Source organism: Poecilia formosa, unplaced genomic scaffold, assembly GCF_000485575.1.
Source record: "Poecilia formosa unplaced genomic scaffold, Poecilia_formosa-5.1.2 Scaffold320, whole genome shotgun sequence".
Lineage (NCBI taxonomy): Eukaryota > Metazoa > Chordata > Actinopteri > Cyprinodontiformes > Poeciliidae > Poecilia > Poecilia formosa.
The window spans coordinates 156,467-168,537 of NW_006800259.1; the positions used below are offsets into that span (position 1 = coordinate 156,467).

The 12,071-nt window shown below is 40.1% G+C and overlaps 1 protein-coding gene and 1 long non-coding RNA gene across 5 annotated transcripts in view; both read left to right on the forward strand.

The window, feature by feature from the left end:
* The first annotated feature begins 2,575 nt into the window (after positions 1-2,575).
* On the forward strand, positions 2,576-9,591 carry LOC107833068 (uncharacterized). Its single transcript, XR_001658777.1, has 3 exons — positions 2,576-2,665; positions 3,525-3,572; positions 9,307-9,591. It is a non-coding gene; the product is annotated as an uncharacterized LOC107833068 (long non-coding RNA).
* Positions 9,592-10,827: 1,236 nt separating this feature from the next.
* The window catches only part of ddr2l (discoidin domain receptor family, member 2, like), a 25,623-nt gene continuing 24,379 nt past the window's right edge, over positions 10,828-12,071 (forward strand). For 2 of the 4 annotated variants that reach the window (XM_016661275.1, XM_016661276.1), the window contains exon 1: positions 10,828-11,244. The gene's annotated coding sequence lies outside the window, so the exon portion shown is untranslated. The remainder of the gene's footprint in view (positions 11,245-12,071) is intronic. The other 2 variants (XM_016661273.1, XM_007573162.2) reach the window with 2 other exon arrangements.

Below are 12,071 nucleotides of genomic sequence, written 5' to 3' on the forward strand. Positions count from 1 at the left end.
AGGTGGAGCCGTTCCCTCATCCTGTTCTGTGAAGCTTCCCACGATGCAACACAGCGACACACAAACCACAGCCAATCAGGAGGGAGGACACCTTCTGCATTCATTCACACAGAAACAAAAACAAACATACCTGCAGCATGAATGGAGGATGAAGCACATACCGTACAACAAAGACCAGCGCTGATGTCATGCAGAGCAACAAGCCCAGGATGACAGCAGAGGCCTGGATTCACTGCACAACCCCGAAACAAAACCTGTAAAATAATTATCTACATACAGTCAAAGCACAAATTATCACGGTTCTTTGTTTGTGTTATTTAATTTAAGAACAATAATTCATGTACATGACAACCAGCATGAAGACATTATCTAAACAATCACAATATTATTTCCTCAAAATAATCTTTATTTTTTGTGTCTTTCATATTTTCGAACATTTCCTTTGTAGGTTTACACCAAACACAACTTTATCATAATCTTTAACCAGAAGGTGTGAAAACCAGAAATAAACTCTGACATCATCTGACATGTTTTAGTGTCTCTTTGATTCTAGTATCTTTGTAAGTAATTATCTTTTTTCATAGTTAACAGTTACTGCTTCCATATAAAACGTCTAAATAGTATTTCTACTAACAGACATAAAAAATGTTGAATTGTGTTAAACATGTTAATAGAGGCTTCAGATATTAAAATGAAATGTAAAAGAATGAAAAATAATCAGACAAATAAAGAGTCTATAAACAGAAAGACCTACATTTGAAAATCCAAACATTTTAAGAGTTTTCACAATTTAACCAAAGAGCAAATTATAAAGACTGGAATAGTTTGAACTGTTTGAACTTCACAGCATCCTGTAAACTAGATTACAGTTAAATCAGATTAATATTTTTGGTTTGCTAAATGAAATATTTTACAGTCTAAGGTATTTCTATCTAAACAAACCATAGTTAGTTAAACCAAAACCAACTGAACCGTCTAGTCAGCACAAACTGATCTGAGACAGGTGTGATTTTTATCAGGTCTTTGAAGAACCAGTTTTGTTTTAGCCTGAAACTGAATTAGTTTTGGTTTAGTACTGGAATAATTTAAATTATTTGGTTTAGTTAGTTCTGTTCTAAACTACTTAGTTCAGTCCAAAGTTAGTATAAATGTGGTTTAAAACAAAGAGAAATGAGTTAACCAAAACTAAACCACAACTAACTTCTTGTTTATTGATTTTTATATTTTATTGTCTAATTTGTGTAACTCAATATTTTTATTTTACACCCCTCTCCTTCTCCTCGTAAGGTCATTGCCACTTGCCAGGCAAATTTCTTAACTTATTTATTTTACCTGGTTAAATAAAGGATTAAAATACATAAAATCAGTCAGATTAGACCCAAACTACAGAAACTAACTGCAGTCAGTGGCCCGAACCCGAACCCTGACCATGTTAGAAAGAAAATCAGCTTTATAAACCAGGGTGACGGATCTGATAACAGAGTGTGATTACATTTGAACTATGACCTCGATAGTTTCCATGTCGACAAACACAACAGCAGCAGTTTAAAGTGAGGTTTAGCCCGTAAAAGCAGATAGAAACACCGTTACAAACAGCCACACCAACAGACCCTGAGTCATTTAGGCCCACAGAAACACTCCCTGAACACACGAAGAGTTTACTTTAATCAGATGAAGGCGAACCTCCTGTGATGAAATGGTTGGTAATGGAGATGAGTGACAAACTGCCCGTCTTTAACTTCCTTCCCTTTTTATTGCTTCAGCATCCGTTTACTCATCTTCTTCAACAGAAGCATAAAAACCCCAAAGTTTTCCAATTTAACTTCACTCTGATGTCTAAGGTGAGACTTTTACATCACTGACTGCAAATAATCCAATAATAGATATCTGATTCTATTTATTCCTCGTTTCTTTTATTAACGAATGATTTCTTTCTTCGTCTGACGTGTTTCTAACATAAAAACTGTGAATTTTACGATCAGCTGTTGTTCATTGTTGTTCTCTATAGAGGAATGCTGCTTCAGAGGTTTTTCTATCAGTTTCTGTGTCAGAAACATTTTGTGTTGGAGCTGTCCTGATAAATTGGCTCCAGTCTCATTAAACTCAGAGACAAGCTGCCGTAAACCCGCAGAGGAACGGCAGGAATGTTGGCACAACCAGAGAAACAGTTCAAAGTGTGGCGCAACAGAAACTCACGCCTTCACTTTTCACTCTGGGCTTTTAAAACTCAGGATGAAACTTGAAGCTGGAGCTGATTTCACCGCTGAGCCTGCAGCGACACAAATCAGCTCTGTGGAAAATTACAGGCAGGAAGTTAGAAAGTTTAAAACAACAGACAGGAACCTCAGTCCAGATTTTTTTCTTTAAATTTATCTCAAGTGATGAAAATAATTATCAGATTTTCTTGTGATAAGGAATAAAATGTTTTTTTATTAATAATATATAATCTACAGATCATAGATGTTTTCACTAAAACATCCATTAAAACTGAGAAGGGATGAAATCAGTTATTCAGACCTGAATAACCTTATCCTTAACGATTCCACATAGAGCCACTAGGGGGCGTCTGTCACATAGAGAAGGTTGGGCACATAGAAGAAGAATAAACCTTCCTGTTAGATGCCAACAGAAACTCACCGTGTGTGTCGAGTTTTCTGCATCACAGGTCAGTAAAAATGTATTTTGATGCATATATAATATTTACCTCTTAGAGTTGAAAAAGTTATTGAGTCAGAAGTGAACTGGTGAGTCACGTTATGCAGTTTATGATTAACACTGAGTAGAAAACGGGACATATTTCTGGAGGCTAATTAATGCTAACAGCTGGCTAGTAAACGGCTGAAGAGCTGCTGAATTCACTTTGAACTGGTTGTATTTTAAACTTTTTGAAATGGTTCTCTCACACAAAGGACTTTTTTGGTTTCTTTATATTTAAATTTGATATTTTTATGGGTTATTGCAAAAACCAAGAAACCATATTGTTATCTCGTTCCGTGAGTAAGAGATGGCGCACACAGCATTAAAGGAGCATTACACCTTTTCAGTGTTGCAGCTTTTTAGTGAGAGAATAAAAAACTATCATGTTAAAATAATGGATAGTTAAAATCTAAAATGCTTTCATATTAAAATACATTTTATTTGTGCAGAATAAAAATTGTAAAAGCTATTAAAGTAGTTTAAAAAATTAATAGATTTTTATTTTCATAGAAATACAAAAGAAAAAGAGAAAATGTATTTGAATTAAGAGACTAACTAAAAACTAATATGGTTTAGAGAATCAAAAGCCTTTGAATAGATTTAGTCATTTCATAAAGTAAATTTCATAAAAATAAAGATATATTATGACCATTTGTGATGAACTCAATCTAAAGACTAGAGTTTTTATCGATCTATTGCAGTTACTGAGTGACACCTGAAGTATTTAAAATGAAGTATTGTAGTTTTGTGTATGGAGTATGTTCATTACACAGAAGGATATAAACCTTCCTGTTAGATGCTGATGTTTCATCTTTTCTGTATCTCAGCATCACAGACTGAGAGGACAAAACAACCTCATGATCTGAGGCTGCCAGGTAACGTTCATGTTGATTTTTATGTCTTTTTCTTATTTTCTACCTGCTGTAACACTTTTAGAAAGTGAAATAAATCTGAACCTGAAAAGTTGTTTCCTCTACGTTGCTGTTTGGATAAGTTAGGAAACAAAGTTAGCTTTGTTCCAACCTCTGGTTCCTCGAGGTCATTTAAAGTGAGTTTCTCTACTGGAATACCAAAAGGATCTGAACACAAGCTAAAGGCCTGGAATACCAAAAGGTCAGAGGTCATGAGGTTGATTTGTGCATAAATAAATGGAGCTTTTTATCTGAATCCCATCCTTCCTGTTCAGTTTGAAGTGTTTTAGTGGGAATCAAACGTGTGACAGGTTGGGTTGGTGTTTCCCCAGCAGGTGAATCTGTCTAAACAGTTTCATAACTGGAGTTCCCGCCTGCTGCAGGTTTAGAGACGGAGAAAGAGAAGAAGCGTTGATGGAGGAAGGCTTGTTTAATCCAGGCTGTGGAGTCAGAGGCCTGGTTTATGTTCAGAGGTCAGTTTATCCGCTCTGCGGTGAATCACTGAGCGCTCTGAGTAAACACGTCTCCCTGCAGCTCTTCGTCTTGCTGCTCCTCCTCCTCTGACTCTGCTGCTGTTTTTATCCCAGTTTACAGTCCATCACAGGTTCGACCCGTTAAAGAGGCTTAGTGGACTGAAACGCAGTTTGTGTGGGCGAGGAGATGTAAGCCGAACCGTCCAGGAGTGACTTCCTGTTCATTAATCACACATCAGATCCGTCAGCTTTAACACGCACTCAGAAATAATGGCTTTAAATGACCTCTGTTACTGGTTTGTGGTTACTAAAGATGTTTAAATGCCTTAGTAATTCAGATGAACTAGTGGAATAATGTATTCTGTTTGATTTACCACAGAAAGGCCACATGCAGTGATTTTGTGAACATGTTTTATTTTATCACCAATTATTCCATTTGGTTCTGCTTTCATCTCTAACTCAGTATTTAAGGTTCCTGTTCAATTGTCTCTGTTTTGGTTTAAATGTGATGTTTTCTTTGTTGCTCTTGTCAGTTTTATTAAGTTTGGAATAAAACATTTTGAACTTCCTTATAAAACCTGTTAACCCAGATGTTCCCGTCGCTTTCATCCTCTTTACAGCTTAACTTCCCTTTTCACCAGACTGAAAAAAAACATCAGCTTGAAGTTAAATGTTTCCAACCCGAATGAATGAAAACTAGATGTTGGACTCGATTACATGTTTAAACAAGTCAGTTGTGGGGTCTTTCATAATTAATCACATTTTTAATTGAAAATATATCTAATTTTTTGTGTGAACTGTGGTTGTTAGCACTAGCATCTGTACTGTTGCTACACGTTAGCATTGAGATGCCATTTTAGGCTTGAATAGCTCTGCTGATAAGCTAACTCATTTTAATACAACAGTAGTTTTCCAGCGTCCAATCAGATCGATTAGAAGCAGAAATGATCCCCCATTGGGTCGAGAGAAGCAGCTTCCATCGCTGATGTTAGCGCATGTTAGCGCACGTAGCTTGAGTGACAATAAAAAGGTTCTGGTTCCTAAAAAACAATTTTTTTTTACATACAAAAAAAGTTTGGGTTTTTTTGTATGTAAAAAAACAAAATACAGTTAATTGCGCAAAAAAATGTAATGCCTTATAATCTATGAAATTATTATTTAAAATTAAAACATGAAAATCCCAAAGCTGTTACAGATGTAGGTTTGTTCACCTGAAATGTTCCCTGAACCGTCTGACATTTTACTAACGATCCCTGCTGTGTTTTGGTTTTCTTTATAACTTTGATCATGACCTTGTTGTGATTTTTAATTAAATTTTTTTAATTCCTTTCTCTATTGGCTGTCTGTGTCTACACACACACACACACACACACACACACACATCCTGACAGGTTTCTGATAAAACCTGTTTTATTTCCAGCTGCCAGTCAGCAGAAAACAGAGCAAACTCCTGAGTTTCCTCCTTTCTTTTCTTTCTTCATTCCTCTGGCCGTCTGTCTGAGCCGCCGGCCAGCTGGACTTTGTCCAGATCGCCTCCTTTTCCTGCTGCGTCCGAATGCATCACCAGCTTACTGAGAAGTCCTCCTCCACCTCCCCAGGCTGCATGAAGATGACTGTAGGAGTTAACTTCACACTGAAGGTGAGGAAATCTGGGCTTTTTGCAGCTCAGATGGAGGCCAGGATTAAATTAGAACAACAGAAATTTCATCATAAAACCTCCTTGAGGTGTCCTGATCATTTTTAGATTCCTTTCTGCCTCCTTTTAAAACGATAACACATGACCTCAAAGTTTTTACTGATGGAGCAGTGAAAACCCAACATCTCTGATCTGGATCAGAGTTTAGATCAGGATCAGGAGGAAATCCTGATCCTGATCCAGTTTCTCTCAGACATTCAGCGCTGAACGTCTGCAGCTCCGTCCCATCATGCACTTCTTCAGTCGACTCCTCAGCAGGAGCTGCATTTGGACTGGACTGATGAAGGTTCGCCTCCTCTTCCTCGCTCCAGGAATCCGACCCGCTGCCAACAGAACAGTAATCCAGCTCAGTTCTGTTTACGCTGCGAACAGAACCATAGAAGGTTCTGAAGTCGCTGCCTCTGGTCGTCACTAAAGCCTTCACTGTAAACCTGAGGAAAGGAGGCCGGGGTACTGGCAGGACCGTCTGGGTTCTGGTCGGGTTCTTCCATCCTGGTCCAGTTTTCATAAAGGAAGCCCGACCTCCAGATGTTTCAAACAACTACAGATGTTTTTCATCTGACTGGTTGTTGTTTCCATCAGTGTCGCCTCCTGGCTCTAGATTGTAGATTCATGTTTCTAGATGTTCTGCTGCTCTGCTTGGTGCTTTTCTGTTTCAAACTTCTGCAACATTATTAGTTTTTTTTTTATCATCTCTAATATTCATGCTCCATTTGGTCCAGTTGCTAATGAACGCCTTCAGATTGTTAAAATGACATTAATCAGAAACTTAAAGATACTTTTAACATTTACAGTTAGAACTAAAGCTCATAACGTCATAGAGTCTCTGCAGTTAAATTAGTTTCTACTGATTGTGACACATTTTTCTGAAGCTGTTCGTTTTGGGCCTGCAGCCTGACCCGGGGCCCGGGTCGGGGGCCAGCGGGGGCCCAACAGGACAATGAGGCGAGAGCAGAGCCGTTTCTGTTCAGATGTAATGGAAGAACTGAAGTCATGCAGCTGAATGGGCCTCAGTGGGAGGCCAGCTGGTTCTGATGCTTCTGGCCCAGTTCAGCCAGCAGCTCTGTCTCATTTCCAGCATCAAACTGGAGCTTGTGACCGTTTCCTCTCTAGGATATCACTTGTTGTGTTTCCAGTGTGAATCGTGTCTTTGTGTGTCAGACAGAAAGAGGACATGAAGTGTGTCAGCCGTTTGGACCGGCGCCACCTGTTGGATAACAGCAGCGTTTTCAGCTCCTCTCATTCTTTATTCTGCTGCAGTCTGAGCTTCTTCCATCATCCAAACATTTCCCTCCTCAGCGCTGAAAGCTTCTCAACCTGCTTCCTTCATGATTCAGGTTCAACACGTCCAACAAACTTCAGAGGAGCAACTTTGTTCCTCTGCTGGGGCAAGAAACAGCAAACAGCTGGAGGACGATGGAGGGCAGAGGGCGAGAGGAGAGCTCTGCTTGGACTGGGAGGAAGATGCTGCTGCAGCAGGAAGATGATGCTGCAGCAGAAAGATGCTGCAGCAGGAAGATGCTGCAGCAGCAGGTTAATCCTTCCTGCTGTTGGTGAGCTGCAGATTTCCCATCATCTGTAACAGGGATGTCCAAAGTGCGGCCCGGGGGCCATTTGTGGTCCACAGTGATGAAAAGTTGGTCTCCAGAACCTCAGTGGAGTTTGATGCAGATGGAGAATTTTGAATTTTTATTATTAGGGGGGGAAGCTTTTTTAATAACTTTATTAAAATGATCTAAGTATAGTTCATAATTTTATCTCTATTAAACAGAAAGTATATTTCTTTGTTGCAAAGCGACTCTTTCCTTTTAAAGGCACAGATGCTTTATAAACTGGATCCAGAAGTTGATGAACTCATCATCTCTGACAAAAAAAATCAAACTTTATTTGAATAATAAAATGTTGTTACATTAAAGCACATTAAAAATTTCACAATATATTTAATTTATTTTTTTATTATATATTTTAGACCCTGTCATTAAAGGTGGACTCCACTGATCTCTAACATGATGTTGGTGTGAAGCCTGATATGTTTTCCATGTCAGATTTTTAATGCGATGTTTCAATAATCTGTTTGAAACATTTTCAGTTTGTTGTCTGGATCAGATTAAGATGTTTTTTTTTTCTGTTTTCATCCCCTGATCCTGTTTTATTACTTCCCTCTGGAGGTCAAAGGTCATGCGATTTGATCTGCTTCCTCACTGATGCAACCAGACTTTATTTTTATTGTTTTTATCCTCAGAGCCTCTCAGCCACATGGATTCATGTTTCCGTCCCAGCAGATCAGATCCAGTTTCACTGATGATCTGATGACCTTCATGTCTTTCTGATCTGCTCCAGCATCAGCAGACGTCCTCAGCTGAACTGGTCCAGCTCCCAGTTCAGCCATTTCATGTGCTCCAGTTGGCGGGTCGCCTGATCAAGCCCCGCCCCTTTCCCCCGGTTGTCTGGTCCAGTCCACAGTTTGAAACCGGGTCACAGTTTTATATGAACTTAATGCAGACATTAATACAAAACAACCTGATAACTAGCGGCCCAGGAGTCGTCCTCCGTCCTCGGAGTCCAAAGCGTTTCATACGCCGACCTGCATCAGTCTGGATTTATTGGACTCCAGGTTCCTGTGGCTCCGTTTGTCACCAAAATGGTTTTATCTGATTTGTAACCATCCACAGCCTTAATGCATTTATCTAAGTGTGAACAGAAACAATTTCCAAATAAAGCAAAGACTCAGCTGAGCTTTATAATAGTTTTAAATAATTTACTTTAAAATAATAAACAGATTCAACACCAGAGGTAAAAACGTATAAAATGATTTTATTCATGATTTTAACTTTCTGCTGTATTGAACAGGAACCCGTTGGGGACTGTGGCTCAGTGGGGCGTTATGCCACAGGACAGAAGATGTGGGTTGAGATCCTGCTCAGTCCTGTTGGACAGTCTGTCAATGTGCCCCAGGGTAAAGTACTTACCCCGGGGTAAAGCACTTACCCCAGGGTGTGAGGTCCCAGCCGCCTGAATGTCCTGGGACCTTTAAATGTGTTTCTGCTTCAACAGCTGCATCAGATCCGGATCTGGCTTGACTCTGAACTATTCAGTCATTTTCTCCAAGTGTGATGGACTATTGGGACTCATCTAAAGGTTTCAGGATTTAGTTTGTGATTGAGCAGTCGATCTACAGACCAGTGGACGATCTTTGAACAGAACCCTGCAGAAGATCTACAGATCCGTCTGAAAATGTTTTCCTTCCCAGTAATTTTCCAGCAGCTTTTGTATTGTGATGTAAAGAAACTCGACATGTTTGTGTCTCCGTATGTTGCTGTGGGAACATGGACGTATTGACGTATCCTGCTGCCCTCACCTTCAGAGACAAACCACAAAGTCTCTGGTCTCCTTCAGGTCCAGGAGGTTTAGAGTAGCTGTTGATGCTGGAGGCGACCCTTCAGTGTGTGTGTGTGTGTGTGGGGGTGTGTGTGTGTGTGTGTGTGTGGTGCATTCCCTCTGACTTCAGTCTTTGTTTGAGTGTCCACAGCAGCGGGACGTCCTGCGTCATCAGTCTGAGGACAACCCCGCTCACCGCTGACGGACCTGTTGGGAGGAAGTGATGCGTGAAGAGACGGAAACCAGGCCGGGAGATGAAGAATGGAGGCTTAAAGATAATGCAACACTGCCCCCTGGTGGAGAAGTGAGAGGAGACCTGAAAACCAAAGAAAACAGAAGAGACTGAAGAGGAAAATCTGAAAATAAGAGAAATAAAACTGGAAGGTGAAACTGACCTTCAACTTAAACTGCATCAATAAAAAAACTTAAATTCCCACCGCGGCGTCTCTCCATCGTCATGTTTCTCAGACCTGTGGGTTTATATATAATTTACAATATGAGACTTCTACACTTCACAGAAACTTTACAGAAAATATTTATTGCTGTTTCCCAGTGGTTTTGTTAATGAGTATTAAAGAAAATAAAGTTTTGTTTACATAAAAAAACAGTTCAGGCAAACAGAAGTTTATTTAAACCACCAATAAGAGGCTAAAATTAGGTCAGAAATGTTTAAAAAGTTCAACATCAGCTGCAAAAACTTCCTCTGACATCAGTGTTGCTTTGTCAAAACAAATATTTATATTTAAATTCACCAAATCAAATATTTTTATAAAGTTGAGTCTGAAATAATTTATCTTTGTTTGTTGTTCAGGAAATAACTTGATGCATTTTAGCACATAAAATTGAATCTCTGCTGTTTGGCTCAAAGAAACCAAGAGCTGCTGAATATTATTTATTTGCTCAATTAGGGCAAATTAAATGAAGAGTTAATTAAAGCTAATTACTTCAGTGAAATGCTGCTTCGGTCAGCAGGTCAGGATCTGTTTCTGAAAAAACATCTTAAATATTTACATTAGACTTTTGGGGATTAAAAGGTCAATATGATTCTGTTTATAATATTTGAATTTATTTTTCTGAAAAACTTTTGCCATTAATACGGTTTTTATGTTTCCAAATGAACAAGGATCCAATGAAACTTGAACCTGCAGAATTTCTCCATCATTCATCAGACAACTTCTTTATTTCCTGTTTTAATTTTCAACTTCAGTTTGAAAACAGCAGCGATGGATTAATATTGCCATGAACATTCTGCGTTATTTTAACTTAAAATACACAACTTTTAATTTAATGAACTGATATTTGTTCACTGAATCTGTTTATTATTTCTGAAATACATTAATTCATGCCTCCTTTTATCAATTAGTTTCATGCTGTTTTTATATTAATGTGTATTTAGAGACATAACTTTAAATAAAAAATAAAAAAAAAGCCCCGGGGCTGATTAGAAATCTCACGACTCCCTGCAGTACCGCCGCGGCACCCCTAGGGGTCGCAACCCTCACGTTGAAGACCTCTGGCTTAGACGGATTTATTTCCCAATAACAAGAAATCATCTGAAAAATGTATTTTATTTTTGTTTAAGAAGAAGAAAAGAAGAAAAATGAAAAGAAGAGAAAAAAGAAGAAATGTATGAGGGGACCCAAAACTTTTTCACCGTGTGGTTGAATCCCAGAACCAGAACCAGAACCAGGAGGAAGGGGTGGAAATGTCCCTCTCTCCCTCCGTAGTTCCCTTCTTAGGCTCCTCTGCAGAACTTCTCAGATGTCACAGAGTCAGAGGCTTATGTTGCCTTCCTCCTCCTCCTCCTCCTCCTCCTCCTCCTCCGGTTCGGAAACGGGATGTGATGTAAAAACACAAAAACTTTTTTTTGTCTTCGGAGCTGATCGGATTTTTCTGGATCCGAACGGATTGTTCCGAAACAAGCCGAATCTGATCAAATCAGGAGTTTCTCGGAAAGTCGCCGGGAGTTGAAGAGACGGATCGACTCCTCCACCATGACCCAGTGAGGGAACACGAACCGAACCGAACCGAGCCGGGGAGAAGCTGTGAAGCTGCTGCGTTGGACCCGGAGAGAAACAGCGGAAAACAGGTAAAAAGTCCCGAACCTCCCGAACCCGACCGGACCCAGAGGGTTCTGAGATCAGATGAGGCCTTCAGGAGACCATCGGAACTCTGGGCTTTGTTCTGAACCGAACCCGCTGGTTTTCCAGGAATTATCCAGATCCGCTCCATGAACTGGGACTAATCCTTCCCAGCAGGAGAGCAGAGACTGGACCGGGTCTGCCGGACCGAAACCCGAACCTTTCAGAGGTTTTAATGGAAGTTAGAAACAAGCAGCAGCTGGATGGTTCTGTTGGACCTGCAGCTGATCCAGAACAGAACATCTGGAATAATCTGGATTATTAATCCGGTCCATTCATTCTGTTCTCAGTCAGCTCCAGAACTCCAGATGTTTTAGGTCGGTTCCGATGTTCTGATGGTTCTGATCCGCTGCAGTTGGACCATCTGGACGTTCAGTCCACTGAGGAACCAGACTGCATGCTGGGACGTTGTCATGACAACAGCGGTGCAGATCCTCCTGTTCCTGCTGGATGTTCTGCAGGAACCGGGTTCTGTGTGACGGGTTCTGCTGTGCTGCTGGTTCTGTTTCCTGTTCTTCCAGAACCAGCTCTGCAGGTTCTGCAGGTCGGGTCTGAGTTCTGACCCGGTGCTGGTTCTGGATCATGTTTGGGTTTATTATCTTTACCAGCAGAACAAACAGAAGCAGAACAAACTCCCACTGAGAGACGGTTCTGATCCGTTTGCAGAACCAGAACCAGGTTAATACAAACAGACCAGAAAAAACATGGAGACAGAAACAGCTGATGGATGGATGGATGGATGGATGGATGGATGGATGGATGGATGGATGGATGG